This window comes from Zea mays, chromosome 3 (genome assembly GCF_902167145.1).
Source record: "Zea mays cultivar B73 chromosome 3, Zm-B73-REFERENCE-NAM-5.0, whole genome shotgun sequence".
In the NCBI taxonomy this organism is placed as follows: Eukaryota; Viridiplantae; Streptophyta; class Magnoliopsida; order Poales; family Poaceae; genus Zea; species Zea mays.
Window position 1 is genome coordinate 67,007,699 of NC_050098.1, and position 22,938 is coordinate 67,030,636.

Sequence of the window (22,938 nt, forward strand, 5' to 3'; positions counted from 1 at the left end):
TAGCTTTTAAGGGTGTACTAGATGGCAAACTTTATTTAGTTGATTTTGCAAAAGAGGAGGCCGGTCTAGATGCATGCTTAATTGCTAAGACTAGCATGGGCTGGATGTGGCATCACCGTTTAGCACATGTGGGGATGAAGAACCTTCACAAGCTTCTAAAGGGAGAACACGTGATAGGTCTAACTAATGTAACTTTCGAAAAAGATAGACCTTGTGCAGCTTGTCAAGCAGGTAAACAGGTGGGAAGCTCTCATCATGCCAAAAATGTGATGACAACATCAAGACCCCTGGAGTTACTTCATATGGACCTCTTCGGACCCGTCGCCTATCTAAGCATAGGAGGAAGTAAGTATGGTCTTGTTACAGTTGATGATTTTTCCCGCTTCACTTGGGTATTCTTTTTGCAGGATAAATCTGAAACCCAAGGGATCCTCAAGCGCTTCCTAAGGAGAGCCCAAAACGAGTTTGATCTCAAAGTGAAGAAGATAAGGAGCGACAATGGGTCTGAGTTCAAGAACCTTCAAGTAGAGGAGTATCTTGAGGAGGAAGGAATCAAGCATGAGTTCTCCGCTCCCTACACACCATAGCAAAATGGTGTGGTAGAGAGGAAGAACAGGACGCTACTAGACATGGCGAGGACGATGCTTGGTGAATTCAAGACGCCCGAACGGTTTTGGACGGAAGCCGTGAGCACGGCTTGCCACGCCATAAACCGGGTCTACCTTCATCGCCTCCTCAAGAAGACTTCTTATGAGCTTCTAACCGGTAACAAACCCAATGTGTCTTACTTTCGTGTATTTGGGAGCAAATGTTATATTCTAGTGAAGAAAGGTAGAAATTCTAAGTTTGCTCCCAAAGCTGTAGAAGGGTTTTTGTTAGGTTATGACTCAAATACAAAGGCGTATAGGGTCTTCAACAAATCATCGGGTTTGGTTGAAGTCTCTAGCGACGTTGTATTTGATGAGACTAATGGCTCTCCAAGAGAGCAAGTTGTTGATCTTGATGATGTAGATGAAGAAGACGTTCCAACAGCCGCAATACGCACCATGGCGATTGGAGATGTGCGGCCACAGGAACAAAAGGAGCAAGATCAACCTTCTTCCTCAACAATGGTGCATCCCCCAACTCAAGACGATGAACAGGTTCATCAAGAAGAGGCGTGTGATCAAGGGGGAGCACAAGATGATCATGAAATGGAGGAAGAAGCACAACCGGCACCTTCAACCCAAGTTCGAGCGACGATTCAAAGAAATCATCCCGTTGACCAAATTTTGGGTGATATTAGCAAGGGAGTAACTACTCGCTCTAGATTAGTTAATTTTTGTGAGCATTACTCTTTTGTCTCTTCTATCGAGCCTTTCAGGGTAGAAGAGGCCTTGCTAGATCCGGACTGGGTGTTGGCCATGCAGGAAGAGCTCAACAACTTCAAGAGAAATGAAGTTTGGACACTGGTGCCTCGTCCCAAGCAAAACGTTGTGGGAATCAAGTGGGTGTTCTGCAACAAACAAGACAAGCACGGGGTGGTGACAAGGAACAAGGCTAGACTTGTGGCAAAAGGTTATGCCCAAGTCACAGGTTTGGACTTTGAGGAGACTTTTGCTCCTGTGGCTAGGCTAGAGTCAATTCGCATATTGTTAGCCTATGCTACTCACCATTCTTTCAGGTTGTTCCAAATGGTTGTGAAGAGCGCTTTCCTCAACGGGCCAATCAAGGAGGAGGTGTACGTGGAGCAACCCCCTGGCTTCGAGGATGAACGGTATCCCGACCACGTGTGTAAGCTCTCTAAGGCGCTCTATGGACTTAAGCAAGCTCCAAGAGCATGGTATGAATGCCTTAGAGACTTTTTAATTGCTAATGCTTTCAAGGTTGGGAAAGCCGATCCAACGCTATTCACTAAGATTTGTGATGGTGATCTTTTTGTGTGCCAAATTTATGTCGATGACATAATATTTGGTTCTACTAACCAAAAGTCTTGTGAAGAGTTTAGCAGGGTGATGACTCAAAAGTTTGAGATGTCGATGATGGGCGAGTTAAGCTATTTCCTTGGGTTCCAAGTGAAGCAACTCAAGGATGGGACCTTCATCTCCCAAACGAAGTACATGCAAGACTTGATCAAGCGGTTTGGGATGAAGGACGCCAAGCCCGCAAAAACTCCAATGGGAACCGACGGACACACCGACCTCAACAAAGGAGGTAAGTCCGTTGATCAAAAGGCATACCAGTCTATGATAGGGTCCTTACTTTATTTATGTGCTAGTAGACCGGATATTATGCTTAGCGTATGCATGTGTGCTAGATTTCAATCCAATCCAAGGGAGTGTCACTTAGTGGAAGTGAAGCGAATTCTTAGATATTTAGTCGCTACGCCTTGCTTCGGGATCTGGTATCCAAAGGGGTCTACCTTTGACTTAATTGGATATTCAGACTCCGACTATGCTGGATGTAAGGTCGATAGGAAGAGTACATCGGGGACGTGCCAATTCTTAGGAAGGTCCCTGGTGTCGTGGAGTTCTAAGAAACAAACTTCCGTTGCCCTATCCACCGCTGAGGCCGAGTATGTTGCCGCAAGACAGTGTTGCGCGCAACTACTTTGGATGAGGCAAACCCTCAGGGACTTTGGCTACAATCTGAGCAAAGTCCCACTACTATGTGATAATGAGAGTGCTATCCGCATGGAGGATAATCCTGTTGAACACAGCCGCACAAAGCACATTGACATCCGTCATCACTTTTTGAGAGACCACCAGCAAAAGGGAGATATCGAAGTGTTTTATGTTAGCACCGAGAACCAGCTCGCCGATATCTTTACCAAGCCTCTAGATGAGTCGACCTTTTGCAAGCTGCGTAGTGAGCTAAATGTCTTAGATTCGCGGAACCTGGATTGATTTATAGCATACTTGTGTTTTATGCCTTGATCATGTTCCTTAATGCATTTTGTTGTTTATTTATGGTGCTCAAGTTGTACAAGCACTCCCCGGACCTCACAAGTCCATTTGCAAGTGATGCATATATTTAGGGGGAGATGTGCTACAACTTGACCCTTTGAGACTAACTGTGTGCTTGAGTTTTCTTAATTTAGTCTCAAAGGAGGTTTGAAAGGGAAAAGGTCGATTTGGACCATGCAAGACTTCCACTGCACTCCGATGAAAGAGTAACTGATTCCAAGTTCATCTCTGTACTCTTATTGCCTTTTTACTCTTAGTTGAAGATTTTGGTGAGGCAATGGGGTTAAAGGGCCAAAAATGATCCCGTTTTAGTGCTTAATGCCAAAGGGGGAGAAATTAAGGGCCAAAGCAACAAATGGATCAGCTACCACTTGAGATTTTTTGAAAATAGTAGAGTTAGGACTTTTGATTTGTCAAAATTCTAATTGTCTCTTTTTTGTCAAAAGTTGATCTGTTGTGGGGAGAATATTTGATTATGAGAGATAGGGGGAGTTTTTGAAATATTTGATCAATTTCTCTTTGAACAACTCTCTTTATGTCTCAACAAGTGTGTTTGACTTAGAGATAGGGAATTGAGTTTGATTTGCAAAAACAAAACCAAGTGGTGGCAAAGGATGATCCAAATATGCCAAATTTGAATCAAAACAAATTTGAGTTTTCATTTGCATTGAAGTTGCACTTCTTTTAGTTGCTTTTTATTGTGTTGGCATAAATCGCCAAAAAGGGGGAGATTGAAAGGGAAATATGCCCTTGGGCCATTTCTAAGTATTTTGGTGATTAAGTGTCCAACACAAGTGCCTAAGTGTTAAATCATGCCAAGGACTCAAGAAGTGTAAATCAAGATTAAAGGTATGTTTCTAGACTTAGTACATTGTTTTGAAGACTAATGTATTGTGTCTAAGTGCTAGAAACAGGAGAACCAATTTGGAAAAGACTTGGCTGAGCAGCCAAGACTCTACGCAGTCTGGGTGCACCGGACTGTCTGGTGGTGCACCGGACAGTGTCTGGTGTGCCAGGCTGGCGTCTGTCAACTGGCTGCTCTCAGTACTTCGACGGCGGTGTACGACTATAAATCATCGGACTGTCCGATGGTGCACCGGACTGTCCGGTGAGCCAACAATCGGCCGGGCCAACTGTCGGCCGCGTAATCCGCGCGCGACGCGTGGCAGAGCCAACGGTCAGAAGGGGGCACCGGACTGTCCGGTGTGCACCAGACACTGTCCGGTGCGCCAACGACTCTGAATCTCCAACGGTCGGCTTCGCCAAAGAAGGAAAGAAATCCGCACCGGACTGTCCGGTGCGCCAGGCGACAGAAGGCAAGAATTGCCTTCCTGGAATGCTCTCAACGGCTCCTAGCTGCCTTGGGGCTATAAAAGGGACCCCTAGGCGCATGGAGGAGTACACCAAGCATTCTCTAAGCATTCCTAAGCACCAAGATTCCAATTCCGCGCATTCGATTCTTTGTGATAGCAACTAGAGCTCCGTTTGAGTAGAGAACTCTTTGGGTTGTGTTGAGAGCTCTAGTTGTGACTTGTGTGCGTGTTTGTGCTCTGATTTTGTGTCTTGTGCGTTGCTCATCCCAGCCTTACTTCCGTGCTTCTTTGTGAACATCATATTGTAAGGGCGAGAGGCTCCAAGTTGTGGAGATTCCTCGCAAGCGGGATATAGTAAAAAGCAAAACACCGTGGTATTCAAGTGGGTCTTTGGACCGCTTGAGAGGGGTTGATTGCAACCCTCGTCCGTTGGGACGCCACAACATGGAGTAGGCAAGTATTGGACTTGGCCGAACCACGGGATAAACCACTGTGTCTATCTGTGTTGATCTTCTTGTGGTTATCGTGTCTTGCAAGAACTCTTCTCTAGCCACTTGGCTTTATTGTGCTAACTCCGAATCAAGTTTTGTGGCATTAAAGTTCAAGTTTTACAGGATCACCTATTCACCCCCCCTCTAGGTGCTCTCACATACTCACTCGAAGGTGAGGCACAGAGAAAATACAATAAAGCATACAACCATAAATTAAAGGAGTACTTAGTATTATTACATCATCATCGGAGTTTTTGCAAAAGTAGTGACCGTTCTTCTCGATGTAGCCGAAATTATCTAGCGGTAAAGAAAAGGGAGGATGGGGAAGCCTGGCCCATCATCCTCATGCTCCTCTTCTGCTGAGTTGGGGTCCCACTCGATAGTCCAACCTGGTGGTAAGGTGGTCCGCCAAGTCACTCCAGCAACCATATCCTCCAGAGAACCTGTAAAAATGTGCCACAAGCAAGGCTGAGTATACTAATACTCAGCTAGACTTACCCCGTGTGAGAAGTCTACTCCTCTACCTCTAGACCATGCAGTTGTTTGGCTGAGGGGTTTGGTTTGCCAAAAGCACTAGCTGAGTCTAAAATCAAGTTTTATCTTTTCAAGTTCTAGGATAATAATTTAAACTAGATGAGTACCTAGCAATTCATACATGGTATCAAACATTTTACCAATCAACACCTTTTGCCAGTCACCTCATTTCCACTTATTACTCAATGCAGTACAATGGATCAAGCAGTCTCATTAGTTGCGAGAAGCAGACGATTCGAATCGAGTTTTAACCTTGCAAGGTAAACCTAAACACACGACGTAGTGAGGCACTCCGTCCCCACACACATCAACCGTCCCCATCGATTCCCTGGCAACAGAAAGGGCTCACCGCCTTGGCGTACAATGCCTCACTGACCCCGACCGCCGTCGTGCATTTACCGCACTTGTACCCACCATAACCGGAATGGGAGACTACGTCTCAGGTCGCGTGAGGAGGGCAATCTACGGGTAGGTTAACTCATGTACTAGGCTTATCGATTTACCATATTTCTCGACATGTGTTTAGTACGTTCAAACGCTTGATACAGGTATCCGCACGTTAATCCTTATTCTAATTTCGTCTCGTGGACCACGCATCCCCATGGATCCGTGTCCACATACCATCATCATTCCATTATCAAAATGGATACAACCAATTCCTAACCTCGCGCGAGTGCTAGAAAAATCACTCGACTTCTATCGAGATCCCTAATTAGTAAAGCAGCTACTCGACCTAGCATACTAGTATCCATCTCAAAAGGAATCCTGAGTTCATGCAACTATGGTTTCAGGCAACTCCTACACTTAAGTGCACAATACAATCCTACAAACATTAAGTGCAGTAAAATAGCATATATAACGGTTATGCATAAAACCGAGACTTACCTTCGAAAGCTGGGGCAGGTAGATCCTCCGTAGCAGGCTCTGGTGCTGGCTCCTGGACTACCTCCTGAGCAACTCCTTGATCCGGAATGAGGACGTACTCCCAGTCAGCGAGATTACAATCTATCGAATGCAATGAATAAAGTACATGTATGTTAATGAGATGCCAAATTTAGTAAACACTATGTATGGTGAAACAATGTTAAAGCAGTGGGTAAACTAGGGTTTCTTTATCGAATGGTGCTCAAAGTGTTTTATACTCACCTATTTTAGGGCCTTGAGTGAAATTAAGAATTTAATTTTCTCCTTTATGTTTTATTGGAAACTTAGAGAGATCTAGTTGTATAATATTAATTCCTTTCACAATTCCCTTTTTATTTTCTATTTATGCTTTTTAAAGTGAGCTTGAACTACCATAGTGATTTAGAATTTTCCAAAAATGTTGCAAAAATTATAGTGGGTAAACATTGGTCTTTGTAGTCTGTTCTACAAATTTGAGGTTAAAAATAATTAGGTTAAACTTTGGGCAAAAATAACAAAAGTGAGGGTAGATGGTCACTTTGCAGTACAACTCTGATTTAGGTGGGGGTTCTGCACTAAAAACTTTTTTTTGTTAACATCTATAGTTAATAACATACCTCTGTGCCTGGAATCACAGAAGGTGACTTAATGGTTATTTAGTTGTGATTTTCTAAAGTTTAATGTCAAAAAGACACTTATAACTAACTTGTCATTTGAAAAATATCAAACGACAGAACTTGTATTTTTCCTAGATTTATACTAACATAATATTTGTTATCCCTAGGGTTGGGGTGGTTCCTCTTTAGGGTTAATTTTCTAGGATTTTTCTAAGTTCTTACTGTTTTTACTAAATGTGGTGCATTTTCTTTGTACTAACAGAGGGTTCAACAAAATTTTCTTATGAACTATATCCTCTAAGAAAGCCAAAAAAATGTGGTTGCCCTCTGGTTCTCATTTTAATACGTCTTTTTCATTTTCTTAAGGTTTGGGTCAATACATGTTTTAATGGTTAATTTCTCCTTATCCTATTATAATGGGGAGTTTAACATTTTTAAACAGTGTAGTTGCTAGCTAAGGACATCTCCAAATTTTATCAACTTTAGTCTTAAAGTATTTTATTTTCCCTCTGTTTATTTAGTTTTGGGCAGTATGCTTATTTAAATTAAAACTCTAAAAAGTATTGCAGGAATCAGGGTGTTTATTATTTTGCTAAATAGTTCATAATATTTAGGACCTAGGAAAATTGGTTTGACCAAATTTGGTTGGAAAAACTCAACTTATGAATTTTTCAAGTTCTCTACTTTTTTTAAAAAAGAATAAATCTTAAAGGTTTAAGGAAATCAACTTTGCGCCAGGACCCCTGGGGTTTTTCTTAACCAAAATCTTAAATCCGTGCCCCTGGGAACTATTCACTAGAGTCATTGACATTTCCAATAACCCCCCTGTCTTTTCCTTCTCTTAACCCGAGCTCCCTCCTCGCCGAAACAGTAGCCGCAGAGGGGAAAACGGTGGCACGGCTTACCGGCGGTAGGGGAGGTCCGGTGGAGGGCTCGGTGAGGTCCGGGAGGTCCTGGCGGTCACGTCGAGGGGCGGATCGCCGGCGGTGATGGCCAGAATAGGGCTGGCCGCGTGCGCAGGCGGTCAGGCTCGTCGACAACGCATGCTCTGGCCTGCTCACGGCGGTAGGGTTCAATTAAAATGCATGGGGAGCTTCACTGGAGGTCAAAGATGTTGTAGGCGGAAGGAATCGACGAGTGGCTTACCGTGCAGTGTGGTCTACGTGCGACGGCGGCCGGTCGAAGTCCAGCGACGTCAATCCGGCGTCTCCGGTGAGGTGATGCTTGGTCTGCCGGTTCGGGGAGCTTCACTGAGCTCCGGGAAAGCTAGTCGAGGGATCAAACGGGGTGGAGGAGGGCTGGAGTGGCCGGTCTGCGATGGCCGAGGCTTGGGCAGCCGCTGGCACGCCGTGCGCAGGGTGAACGCCGGTGAACTGGCGCTCGGACAGGGTTGAGAGTGAGAGGGGTTGTACGGTCGAGGCCGGGGTTGGCTTTATAGTCGCGAGCGTGGGCGTGGGCGCAGTGCTGGCGCGGCACAGCGCGGGGCGCACGGGGCCGAGCGTCGGGGCGTGCTCTGGCGTTGCTAGGGCGCGTCGAACACGTGGTTGTGTTATTCTGCCCAAGTTCTTGCGCCTGCTGAGCAGCCAAACGTGCGAATCTTGCCATATGACTTGTGTAAGATTTCTTCCCTGCACCTAGAGCTATCTAGTTCATGTGAGTTCCAAGGGGAGATCGGGTCTGGCTTGGAAGATATGGTGGCGCCAAGTCTGGTCTGTCTGCACTGTTCATCTCGTGACAAAACATATGCCAAACCATGTCAAACAACCCTGGTTTGGTTTCAAAATTTTTAGGGGTGTGCCTTGGGTAGTTTGGCTTCTTTTTATTATTTTGACCCTAAGGATTTGGCGCCAGCAACTTAATGAACATCTCCAATCTTTGGAAGTGGGCTAATTTTTAACTTAGAGAAAAATTGGATTGCTCTAGGGTGCTCTCCACTTGGGTGCTTGATTTGGGGTTTTTGTGGGATCTTTTGGTAATACCTCCCTTACTATATTTGGTAGATGTATTAATGTACTTCAACTTTGGTAAAGGGTTCAAGTCATGGATTGGTCATTTGCATAGTTTTCCCCTTAATCCAATGCTTGGGGGTCTAATGGCTCAAGAGGGGGAACTAGGGTTTTAGAATCTTTTTCAAAGGTGAAGATACATGAAAAGCTAGGGTATTCCTCCCATCATGACCATCACTTAGTTAATCCATGGTTTCTAAAGTTTTGGTGCCCTTTCTTCCCATCTAAACACATGTGATAATAGGCCATAGGTGCATGCATTTAGCCAGGGTCTTGGGTAACACCTGGGGTGTTACAGCCCTCCCTCCTTAAGGGAATCTCGTCCCGAGATTGGGTAGGGATCCTTTAGAGGGGTGCTAAGAAGGTGCGTGCCTGCACGGTGTGGTTTCTTTTGTCAAGATTTTCTAGTAACCTGCTCTTCGAAAGTCATCCTCTTTGCAACTTCAGAAAGAAGCCCTTCTAGATTTTTGCTCACAGCTTACTCAGTTCTTGTTAACTATATTTCTCTTATACTTAGATTCAAAGGGCAGGTGGGGGGTTTGGATTCGGGTTACGTACCGATTCCTTTGGGCAGAAAATCGGGGTAGTGTGAGCGCAGAAAATCCTCAGTTTCCCAAGTAGCCTCCTCTTCTGAATGGTTGCTCCACTGGATCTTATACATTTTGATTGACTTTGCTCAAGTTGATCTTTCCTTTTGGTCCAATACTTTGATGGGGTGTTCTTGATATGACAAGTCTGGTCCTATCTCCAAATCAGGTTCGAATAGCACTTCTGTTGGTAGGCGGACACACTTGTTCAGCTGAGATACATGGAACACCTCATGAATTGCCGACATGTGAGGTGGCAGCCATAACTGGTAGGCTACAGGCCCACAAGTCTCTTTCATCTCATAGGGCCCAATATAGCGAGGAGCTAATTTGCCCTTGATCCCAAATCTCCGAACACCTTTGGAGGGTGACACTTTGAGATACACATGATCTCCCACTTCAAATTGTAGAGGCTTCCTTCTTTTATCATGATAGCTCTTTTGCCTGGCCTGATCAGCTTCCAAGTTCTTCTTAATGACTCTGACTTTATCCTCGGCTTCAAGCACTAGGTCAGGTCCAAATATTTCTGTTTCTCTAGCTTGTGACCAATTTAGCTGTGTTCTACACCTTCTCCCATACAAGGCCTCGAAGGGTGCCATCTTCAGGCTGGATTGGTAGCTGTTATTGTAAGAGAATTCTGCCAGAGAAAGACACTTATCCCAATTTTTGCCATAGTGTAACACACACGCTCTCAACATGTCCTCAAGAATCTGATTTACTCTTTCCGTTTGGCCGTCCTTTTGAGGATGATATGCTGAGCTTCTTATCACATTGGTTCCAAGTGACTTCTACAGCTGTTCCCAGAAACGTGCTACAAATAGTGCTCCTCTATCCGACATGATAGCCCTTGGGATTACATGCAAGCGCACTATTTGGTCAATATAGATCTCTGTGTATTTTTCTGTCTTGTGGGTGGTATGCACAGGCAAGAAATGAGCTATCTTGGTTAACCTATCCATAATGACCCAAATGGAATTGTGGTGCCGGGAGGTGTTGGGCAATCCCACAATGAAGTCCATGCTGAGGTCCTCCCATTTCCAAGATGGTATAGGGAGTGGCTGCAAGGTACCTGCTACCTTCAAATGGCTTGCTTTGACCCTTTGGCAAGTGTCGCACTCAGATACATACTTAGCAATTTCTCTCTTCATCCTGGTCCACCAAATATAAAGATCTGAGATCATGATACATCTTGTTACTCCAGGGGTGCATGGAAAATTTGAAATGATGAGCTTCGTCCAAAATTTTCTTCCTGAGTTCTGGGTCCTTGGGGACAACCAGTCGGTCTTCGAACCATAAAACACCCTTGCTGTCCCGACGAAAGAATTTATACTTATCCTCCTTTTGATTGAGCATTTCCTTAATGACTTGAACGCCCTTGTCACCAGTCTGTGGCACGATTATCTGCTCTTGTAAGGATGGATCAACTGAGATATACTCCAAGGTACCTGGGGAAACCACTTCCATGTTCAGCTTGCGTAGCTCGTCGCACAAAGCGGCGACCTTAGAGTCCATGGTTATACAGTTGCACTGGGCTTTTCGACTCAAGACATCTGCTACAACATTTGCCTTGCCCGGATGGTAGTGTACTTCTAGATCATAATCCTTGATCAATTATAACCATCTCCTCTTCCTCATATTAAGATCAGCCTGAGTGAAAATATACTTAAGACTCTTGTGGTCAATAAAAATATTACAATGAGCTCCCATTAAATAATGTCTCCAGACCTTCAGAGCATGAACTACCGCTGCTAACTCCAGATCATGTGTGGGATAATTATGTTCATGAGGCCTGAGTGCTCTGGATGCGTAGGCAATAAATCGGTTGTCTTGCATCAAAACACATCCTAGTCCAGTGCCTGAAGCATCACAATACACATCAAATGATTTGGTGTTGTTAGGCTGTGCGAGCACGAGTGCTGTTGTCAGATGTCGCCTCAAGGTGTGAAAGGCATCTTCACATTTCTGACTCCAATCAAACTTCACTCCTTTCTTCAATAACTCAGCCATTGGTTTAGCAATCCTAGAGAAATCCAGAATAAATCACCGATAGTACCCTGCCAAACCTAGGAAACTGTGAATCTGCCGAACGGTGGTAGGAGGCTTCCACTCCATCACTTCTTGTACTTTCTCAGGGTCAACTTCTATCCCATCCTATGAAATGGTGTGACCCAAGAACTTGATCTCCCTTAGCCAGAAATCACACTTGGAGAATTTGGCATACAAGCAATGATCGCGCAGCCGCTGAAGTACGGTGTGCAAGTGCTTTGTATGCTCGTCTTCGCTTTTTGAATATACTAGGATATCATCAATGAAGATCACCACAAATTTGTCCAACTCTGGCATAAATACTGAATTCATCAAATACATGAAGTATGCCGGCGCATTGGTCAGCCCGAAAGACATTACCAAGTACTCATAAAGTCTGTATCTGGTAGAGAAAGCTGTCTTCGGAATATCGCTGGCCCTGATCTTGATTTGGTGATAGCCCGAGCGAAGGTCGATTTTGGAAAAACACCTTGGCTCCGACCCATTGATCAAACAAAACATCAATGCGGGGTAAATGATACTTGTTCTTAATAGTCACCGCATTGAGAGGGCGGTAATCAACACATAATCGCAAGCTCTCATCCTTTTTCTTTACGAACAAGGCCGAACATCCCCATGGTGAAGTACTTGGGTGAATGAACCCCTTGTCTAGCAACTCTCGTAATTGTTTCTTCAGTTCTGCCAATTCTGCTGGAGGCATCCTATATGGCCTTTTAGAAATAGGTGCGGTCCCCGGTTGCAATTCTATGGCAAACTCTATGTCCCTGTCGGGTGGCATCCCTCGCAATTCGTCTGGGAAGACATTAGGGTACTCACAGGCTACTGGAATCCTTTCCACAGATGATTCTACCCTGGTGAGTGCACAAGAATGGGTACAACCTTGGTCAGGTAGGTACAAGGTGATTTCTCCACAAATTGGTGAGTGTATTTCAATGGCTCTTGCTGCGACATCAATCAACACATCATGTCGTGATAACCAGTCAGTTCCCAAGATGATGTCCACGCTCTCCAATCCCAGGATAAGGAGGGTGGTTCCAAATATAATACTACCCAGTTTTATTGGCACTTGCCGGTTGAGTTGATAGGTGGCAACCCTGCCTCCCAGTGTTGCAATCATAACGACCCCATTTGTGTGATGAAAGATTAGCTGACATTTGGCACTAATTTTTTGCGCTGATGAAGCTATGTGATGCACCAGAATAAAAAAGAATGACTGCAGGGTAATTTAGAACGGAAAAGATACCAGTCATGACGGGTGCTCCCTCCGGAATATCAGCCAGTGTGGTGAAGTTCAGCTTGCCTTGCTTCACTTGCACCCTCTGCCTCTTGCCTTGATTTTGATTTGCATTTTGACCCTGCCTCTGCTGGTTTCTGGGACAATTCTTGGCATAGTGTCCGGTGCTGCCACAAGTGAAACACCTGTTGTCGTTGCTCTGATGGTACTGCTGCTGTGGCTGGTTGTTGTTCCTCTGAGCTGGGAGTTGAGAGCGGTTGGGTGCCTGCTGTTGCTGCTGCTGTGGTCGGATCACCCATCGCCCCTGCTGCTGCTGAGGTCCTCTGCTCTGAGTGTCGGACACAATCCTGAAGCACTGAGGCTATGCGGATGGTCCTGCCATAGGGGTCTTTCTCTTCTTCTCTGCCTGGCGGGCTATGATGCAATCCTCCTGAGAGATGGCCATGTTGACCAACTCATTGTAGCTGTTGGCCCTTACTGTAGTGAGACGGTCACGGAGCTTAGTGCTGAGGCCCCTCCTGAATCTGTCTCTCTTCTTCTCATCAGTGTCAGCATGGTAGCCTGCATACTGACACAGGTCATTGAAAGCTTGGGCGTACTGCAGCACTGTACGACTCCCCTGAGTGAGTTCCAGAAACTCGTTGATCTTGCGATCCATGATGCCTGCTGGTATGTGATGCCATCGGAATGCTGCTTTGAACTCCCCACACTCAACCACGTGGTCAGCTGGCTGCATGGCGAGGAAATAGTCCCACCATGTCCTAGCGGGCCCACGAAGATGCTGGGCAGTGAAACGGACCTTGGCTGCACCTAAGCACTCTCCATTAAGTAGTGGGAACTTTGATTCCACCACCCTGAGCAAAACATCAGCATCGAGTGGATCTTCCGCCCTGGTGAACAACGGTGGTTGAGTACTAAGAAACTCCTGGTAGGTGGCCGCTACCGGGGCACGTTGGTGGTGATCACCACCACCATAGTGCTGAGGCGGTGGCTGACGCTGAGCAAGCTGCCGCAGAATCTCTTTCTACTGAGCCATCAGCTCCTGCATGGTAGGAGGCTGCGGCTGCGGTGGAGGAATGCGCTCGTTCTGTCCATGACACGCTCTTCCTGCCATCTGAAATTTAGGAGGTTCTATTATCATACTTAAAATTCGTGATTGCATACGATTAAAGGACTTAAACAGCCAAGTTCGCAGGATTCCAAATTTTGCCTCGCTTTTCACCACTGGTACCAACAGGATAAAATTTGATTCATCAACTTAAAGGAACTTAAAACCATTCATCATTGATCTTGCCAAAAGAGTTTTTACCAGTTACAGTAGGCCCAAAAGACTCAAATTTCTAGCCTAGTACATCCAAAAGCTAAGCTAGTTTCGAGGAAAGCTACTGCTGAACACTTCTACCCTAACTCTAAAATCTAACGAGCAAACGAGGCAACACTAGACTCGGGGGAAGGTGGTCTTCCTGAGCCAACAGTGTCCAAGATAGATGCAGGCTCTGGCTCCTCTCCTCCCTCGATATCTACATCCTCATCGGCCCCTTCTGCCTCCATGTCCTCAATCTCTTGATGGTGCAGATCCAAATGTTGGTTGGCTTCCTCAAGCTGTTGCTGGGTGGTCTGGAGCTGATCTTCCAAAACCTCAATAGTATTCTCCCTGGCTTCCACCTGATCCTCAAGCTCTTGTATGTTGTTGGCCATCTGCTCCACCTGGAGATCCTTCTCCACCAGCTCAGTGGACAAGTCGACAATGAGGTCCTCCCTGTTATCCAGGGTGATCTTGGTAGACTCCACTAGGCCCATAAGTTGGGACATCGCCTCTCCTCGTAAGGCCTGCATATGATACAGGGCACTCATGCACCGAATCGTCAGGTGAGCGGTATGTCCAGGGTAGAGAGCCCAGACATCCTTGGCGTGCTCCACCCGATCCTTCCACATCGGGTCATCCTCCTTCTCAGCGGGGAACAAGCCAATGGGGTGGGTCGATATCTTCAAGGGGTGAAATCCACAGAAGGTCGTCAGCACGTGCAGAGCTATGGACTCTATAGTGTCATCGGCCCTGAAACCGAAAGACTCTGAGTCCAGAGAGCGCTAGCCAGGCTGCAGGGGATGAGGCTCCAAGGTCATCCTCACCCTACAGCGGGGCACTCGGTGCTCCTCAAACAGTTGCACCACATACTGGGGAGGTGTAGCGTAACCTGCTCCCTGCAGTACCTCCCACAAAATGCGAGGAAAGCCCTCTTGTGCGAGACCGCCCGTGTGGGATTGTGGGTTCCCTCCGTCAATGGGTACGTTAGAAGTCATCTATGCAAGGGCAAGTGTAAGCGAAAAGAAAAAGAACCAAAAATAAAAGGAGTTGGTGCAAAAGTCTAGCAATTTTCTGCGGGCTTGGCTTTTCTAGGGTTAAGTTGAGATCTTTGATATAGATTTTTAAATCTTGTCATAGGTGTCTCTTTATTTATGCAACATATTGATAATGACCATTTACTCAGATGGTAAAATAAGAAAAATGATGCATGCATGCTTGTCCTAAGTGTCCTCACATCAACATAGGGGTACATAATTCCCCTATCTATATTGTAGTAGCCGACACGACATATTTAAATAGCCACCTAGCTACCCATCTAATATCCTAAGGCTTCACGTCCTAGGTCTATCCTTATCATCCTAACCGCTATCCAACTTGGTTTCTAAGCAAGTTTTACTTTTGAAAAGGTAGGTAAATATGATTTATCGATTTCTCTAAGGTGGTACAAGCTCCGATACCAGCTGTGGTGGAACCGCCCGAATTATTCCAACTTAAGTGCCTAAGTCCCGCCTTTAGAGGCTAGACCACACTTAAATATGAATAAACCATCAGTCCCTCGGATCTAGTCCGACAAGGCCACTAACAAGATCAAGTACCACATACTCACTCGAAGGTGAGGCACAGAGAAAATACAATAAAGCATAAAACCATAAATTAAAGGAGCACTTAATATTATTACATCATCATCGGAGTTTTTGCAAAAGTAGTGACTGTTGTTCTCGATGCAGCGGAAATTATCTAGCGGTAAAGAAAAGGGAGGATGGGGGAGCCTGACCCATCACTCCTCATGCTCCTCTCCTGCTGAGGCGGGGTCCCACTCGACAGTCCAACCTGGTGGCAAGGTGGTCGGCCAAGTCACTCCAACAACCATATCCTCCAGAGAACCTGTAAAAATGTGCCACAAGCAAGGCTGAGTATACTAATACTCAGCTAGACTTACCCGGTGTGAGGAGTCTACTCCTCTATCTCGAGACCATGCAGCTGTTTGGCTGAGGGGTTTAGTTTGCCCAAAGCACTAGCTGAGTCTAAAATCAAGTTTTATCTTTTCAAGTTCTAGGATAATGATTTAAACTAGATGAGTACCTAGCTATTCATACATGGTATCAAACATTTTACCAATCAACATCTTTTGCCAGTCACCACATTTCCACTTATTACTCAATGCAGTACAATGGATCAAGCAGTCTCATTAGCTGCGAGAAGCAGACGATTCGAATCGAGTTTTAACCTTGCAAGGTAAACCTAAACACACGATGTAGCGAGGCACTCTGTCCCCACACACATCAACCGTCCCCATCGATTCCCTGGCAACAGAAAGGGGCTCACCGCCTTGGCGTACAATGCCTCACTGACCCGACCGCCGTCGTGCAGTGAACGCACTTGTACCCACCATAACCGGAATGGGAGACTATGTCTAAGGTCGCGTGAGGAGGGCAATCTGCGGGCAGGTTCACTCAGGTACTAGGCTGATCGATTTACCATATTTCTCGACATGTGTTTAGTACGTTCAAACGCTTGACACAGATATCCGCACGTTAATCCTTATTCCAATTTCGTCTTGTGGACCACACATCCCCATGGATCCATGTCCATAGACCATCATCATTCCATTATCAAAATGGATACAACCAATTCCTGACCTCGCGCGTGTGCTAGAAAAATCACTCGACTTCTACCGAGACCCCTAATTAGTAAAGCAGCTACTCGACCTAGCATACTAGTATCCATCTCAAAAGAATCCTGAGTTCATGCAACTATGGTTTCAGGCAACTCCTACACTTAAGTGCACAGTACAAGCCTACAAACATTAAGTGCAGTAAAATAGCATATATAACGGTTATGCATAAAACCGGGGCTTGCCTTCGAAAGCTGGGGTAGGTAGATCCTCCGTAGCAGGCTCTGGTGCTGGCTCCTGGACTACCTCCTGAGCAACTCCTTGCTCCAGAATGAGCACGTACTCCCCGTCAGCGAGATTACAATCTATCGAATGCAATGAATAAAGTACATGTATGTTAATGAGATGCCAAATTTAGTAAACACTATGTATGGTGAAACAATGTTAAAGTAGTGGGTAAACTAGGGTTTCTTTACCGAATGGTGCTCAAAGTGTTTTATACTCACCTATTTTAGGGCCTTGAGTGAAATTAAGAATTTAATTTTCTCCTTTATGTTTTATTGGAAACTTAGAGAGATCTAGTTGTATAATATTAATTCCTTCCACAATTCCCTTTTTATTTTCTATTTATGCTTTTTAAAGTGAGCTTGAACTACCATAGTGATTTAGAATTTTCCAAAAATGTTGCAAAAATTATAGTGGGTAAACATTGGTCTCTGTAGTCTTTTCTACAAATTTGAGGTTAAAAATATTTAAGTTAAACTTTGGGCAAAAATAACAAAAGTGAGGGTAGATGGTCACTTTGCACTACAACTCTGATTTAGGTGGGGGTTCTGCACTAAAAATTATTTTTGTTAACATCTATAGTTAATCACATACATCTGTGCCTGAAATTACAGAAGGTGACTTAATGGTTATTTAGTTGTGATTTTCTAAAGTTTAATGTCAAAAAGACACTTATAACTAACTTGTCATTTGAAAAATATCAAACAACGGAACTTGTATTTTTCCTAGATTTATACTAGCATAATATTTGTTATTCCTAGGGTTGGGGTGGTTCCTCCTTAGGGTTAATTTTCTAGGATTTTTCTAAGTTCTTACTATTTTTACTAAATAAAAATGTGGCGCATTTTCTTTGTACTAACAGAGGGTTCAACAAATTTTTCTTATGAACCATATCCTTTAAGAAAGCCAAGAAAAATATGGTTGCCCTCTGGTTCTCATTTTAATACCCTTTTTTCATTTTCTTAAGGTTTGGGTCAATACATGTTTTAATGGTTAATCTTTCCTTATCCTAGTATAATGGGGAGTTTAACATTTTTAAACAGTGTAGTTGCTAGCTACGGTCATCTCCAAATTTTATCAACTTTAGTCTTAAAGTATTTTATTTTCCCTCTGTTTATTTAGTTTTGAGCAGTATGCTTATTTAAATTAAAACTCTAAAAAGTATTGCAGGAATCAGGGTGTTTATTATTTTGCTGAATAGTTCATAATATTTAGGACCTAGGAAAATTGGTTTGACCAAATTTGGTTGGATAAAACTCAAGTTATGAATTATCAAGTTCTCTACATTTTTTGAAAAGAATAAATCTTAAAGTTTTAAGGAAATCAACTTTGCGCCAGGACCCCTAGGGTTTTTCTTAACCAAAATCTTAAATTCGTGCCCCTGGGAACTATTCACCAGCATCACTAACATTTCCAATAACCCCCTGGCTTTTCCTTCTCTTAACACGAGCTCCCTCCTCGCCAGAACAGTAGCCGCAGAGGGGAAAAACGGTGGAGCGGCTTACCAGCGGTAGGGGAGGTCCGGTGGAGGGCTGGGTGAGGTCCGGGAGGTCCTGGCGGTCACGTCAAGGGGCGGATCGCCGGCGGTGATGGCCGGAATAGGCTGGCCGCGTGCGCAGGCGGTCGGGCTCATCGACAACGCGTGCTCCGGCCTGCACAGTGGTAGGGTTCAATTACAACGCACGGGGAGCTTCACTGGAGGTCAAAGATGCTATAGGCGCAAGGAATCGATGAGTGGCTTACCATGCAGTGTGGTCTACATGCGACGGCGGCCAGTCGAAGTCCGGCGATGTCAATCCGGCGTCTCCGGTGAGGTGATGCTTGGTCTGCGGGTTCGAGGAGATTCACTGAGCTCCGGGAAAGCTAGTCGAGGGATCAAACGGGGTGGAGGAGGGCTGGAGTGGCCGGTCTGCGGTGGCCGGGGCTCGGGCGGCCGCTGGCACGCCGTGCGCAGGGTGAACGCCGGTGAACGGGCGCTCGGGCGGGGTTGGGAGTGAGCAGGGGTGTACGGTCGAGGCCGGGATTGGCTTTATAGTCGCAGGCGCGGGCTGGCGCAACGCGACGCGGGGCGCACGGGGCCGAGGGTCAGGGCGTGTTGTGGCGTTGCCAGGGCGCGTCAAACACATGACCGTGTTATTCTGCCCAAGTTCTTGCGCCCGCTGAGCAGCCAAACATGGGAATCTTGCCATATGACTTGTGTAAGATTTCTTCCCTGTACCTAGAGCTATCTAGTTCATGTGAGTTCCAAGGGGAGATTGGGTCTGGCTTGGAAGATATGGTGGCGCCAAGTCTGGTCTGTCTGCACTGTTCATCTCGCGACAAAACAGATGCCAAACCATGTCAAAAAACCCTGGTTTGGTTTCAAACTTTTTAGGGGTGTGGCTTGGGTAGTTTGGCTTATTTTTGTTATTTGAACCCTAAGGATTTGGCGCCAGGAACTTAATGAACATCTCCAATCTTTGGAAGTAGGCTGATTTTTAACTCAAAGAAAAATTGGATTGCTCTAGGGTGCTCTCCACTTTGGTGCTTGATTTGGGGTTTTTGTGGGATCTTTTTGTAATACCTCCCTTACTATATTTGGTAGATGTATTAATGTACTTCAACTTTGGTAAAGGGTTCAAGTCATGGATTGGTAATTTGCATAGTTTTCCCCTTAATCCAATGCTTGGTGGTCTAATGGCTCAAGAGGGGGAACTAGGGTTTTAGAATCTTTTTCAAAGGTGAAGATACATGAAAAGCTAGGGTATTCCTCCCATCATGACCATCACTTAGTTAATCCATGGTTTCTAAAGTTTTGGTGCCCTTTCTTCCCATCTAAACACATGTGATAATAGGCCATAGGTGCATGCATTTAGCCAGGGCCTTGGGTAACACCTGAGGTGTTACAGAATCAATGATCAAGCTTTGGTGAATGAGATGAAGCTCTTAGAGATCTACAAGGTTGAAGACCCTGAGCATCTGTTTGGTGAAGGAAAGTATCCTCTAACCCATTTATGTCCTATTCACATGATAAATCATTTCCCCGCATTACATATTTGAAACCTAAGGATTGACTAGCTTTTTATTTACCTTGTCCTTGATTACCTTTTGGGTTATTATGGTTAGATTTATGCTAGCGCTCTACTTTAATCAATGAACATGATGAGATAGAATTATGATACGATGCTTTATATTATGATTATGATTATCAGCTTGTGGCACTAAAGGGGGCTCAGGCTATTTCTCAAGTACCTCTTCGTAAGGACCTGTTCATTGAGAGACCACCCGAGAAAACAGTGCAACCATGAGGGTGGTATGGGACGCCCTTGGCCAAGTAATTAGGTAAGTCTTATGTTGAGTGTTGGTTTTGGTCATTAGGGATGGAGGCATCTGTTATGCTATGTTCAGGGATCTAGGTACAGGCGTCATTCCCACGACTTTTTCCTGAGGGCGGATGGTATAGACTTGGGTATGTCAGATTGTCTCTATGCAATGGTCATTTCCAACATTTGCATAGTGAGGACCCTAGGGAAAAGCCATTTAGTGAAACCTTGCGTACTCACCTTGGAAGTGTTTAAGGGTCTGTACAACTCAAGGAAAAAGGGATCGTGACTCATGGGTAAAGTGTGCAACCTCTACAGATGAATGAAACTGATATATCAGTCGTGCTCAAGGTTAAGAGCGGCCTTGTGATCCTCTTTGATTAGAGTTATATATGATCTGAGATACAATGGTTACAATTGATGATGATGGCTCTTTTAATGATGGTTCTAACTATGAATTTTGGTATTTCTTCTATGAGGAGGTAGTCTTTGGGATAATAACTTGGGGTTGATGATGAAACTTGGCTTATATTAATGAATAAAACTTGACAAAGTAAAAGCAACCTGCTTTGAGCCTAACTCTACATAAAGCTAGCTAATAGCCAAACAGGACATTTGCTAAGCAAGTTGATGTGTACTAACCCTTGCTTTCACAAAACACTAGGTTGCCTTTGGTGCAACCTATGCTCACGTAAAGAAGGCATCGAGGTGGATCTCTAGGAGTTCTAGGACTTCGACGAGTTTGAGGATTAGGCTAGCAACCTCCTCTAGTTAGCTGCCCGGGGTGGTTTTGTTTATGTTGGCTACGTTTCTATTATGTGCACTTTGATATATATTATGTTTATGACTCATGTCTATAATAATATTTCTTACTCTTTATGATTATTCGAAGCATAGTGCTATGATGAGTCATTTATGTAACGTTGTGTACGTGAGTTCTGATCCTAGCACGTACATGGTTCATATTTGGGTTGCCTTCTGAAACCGGGTGTGACATTGATGACCTGCCATGTTAGATAGCCGTTAGAGCTAGCCGTTGCTGACTGTTGATCCCTTGGTCCGGCGTGCCACCGATGCCTCATCAGGCTGGTCCGGTGTGCTAAGCTCAGGATATAGAAGAATACACTCTCTGTGTACTTGGTCCGACATGTCACCTTTGCTTCACCGGACTGGTCCGGTGCGCCAACAGGTACAGGGTGCCGAAGTTGCGCTCTCTACACACTTGGTCTAGTCCCCGGTCTAGTGCACCACCGTACTAGTTCAGTGCACCTAGAAATAACTCAGTCTTCATTTTTCATGTTGCTTTACTTGGGCTTTTCTTGTCTTGTGTCTTGTACTTTGCTTGATGTTGATAAGTCTTCAATGAATCTTCTGATGTCTTATTTGAGGTGTTGCTCCCTCAATGCTTTAGTCCAAAATAACTTTGCATGATGTGAACTATAAAGCATAAACACTAGCAAACACAATAGTCTATAGGTTATGTTGATCATCAAACACCAAAATCACATAATCAAATGTGCTAAGGTCCATTTTCCTTATAGAAGGCACAAGAAGAAGAGATGTTGGAATAGAGGAAAGAAGGGAAGAATGCCAAGATAAGTTTCACAGAGATGGGTATAAATAGCAATGTGCAAGATAGATTTGAGATTCATGTAAATTAGCTAAATTTGACAGTAATGGATGAGATTGTCAAAAAAAAATAGAGGCAGGAAGTCCAAAGTCGTGAATCAAGAAAGGGGTAAAGACTACAATTTCATCGCCATAAAGCATCAAATAGAGTTCTTTGCTCGGCACGTGCCATTGGACGATCTTCTTGTCTTGTAGCATTCTCGCTGTGTGAAGGGTTTGCAGATCCTTGTTCTTAATCGATGAAGCTTCAAATTCTTGTGGATGAGCCATGGTAATTGGATTGAATTGACAAACTAGTGGTGACAGAAGTGAGCTCTAGCGCAAAAGGTTTTGAGTGAAGATGAAAGGATGACTACGATTAGCACTTGGAAGTAAAGAGTGAAAGTTCATGGCTTGAGGAATCTGAAGTGTCATAGAGTGTTTCACTTTTATAAGAGACTAAAGAAGTTGAAGTGGCACAAAAGTTATACAATTTGAAGAGTGAAATGGATAAAGTGACCAAGTCCTAAGCTCTAAGCCAAGTCTATAGAATCAAGGGCTGCATGAATGAGTTAGTGACTTTACCAAAGACAAATCAGCACGAATATGATATTTCAAGTCACTTTAGAAGATTCATAAGAAGAATCTTACTTGTCTAAATCAACGACTCAACCAAATGATATTCAAGGGCTAATGTCAATAATATGTACCATAGGTACCTATATCAAGCTTCATAAAGAAGGGCCTAAAAGAAAGACCCATGGTCGCAACCATGAGATCAAGGACTCAGTGATCAAGACTAGGAGAGATCCCAAAGCCAGAGGATTTTAGAAGCGTAGATATGGTAAATATATCATTAGAATAAGAGATATGGAAAATATCCCAATATATAAGTTAGATACACATGTTAACATAGAGTTGGACTCAGTACCAACTCAGTTACATCACCAACTTAGTAACTAATTCAATGTTGATCATGTAACTCCAGTCTCTCCTTGGAATATAAAAGGGGGATAGGGAACCCCATGAGGGCATTACATCTCATCTCACATTGCAACACATAACAATAGATCCACCACACATGACATAGGGGTATTATCTCACATTAGGAGCCCAAACCTATTTAAATCCTATTGTCTCTTGTGCC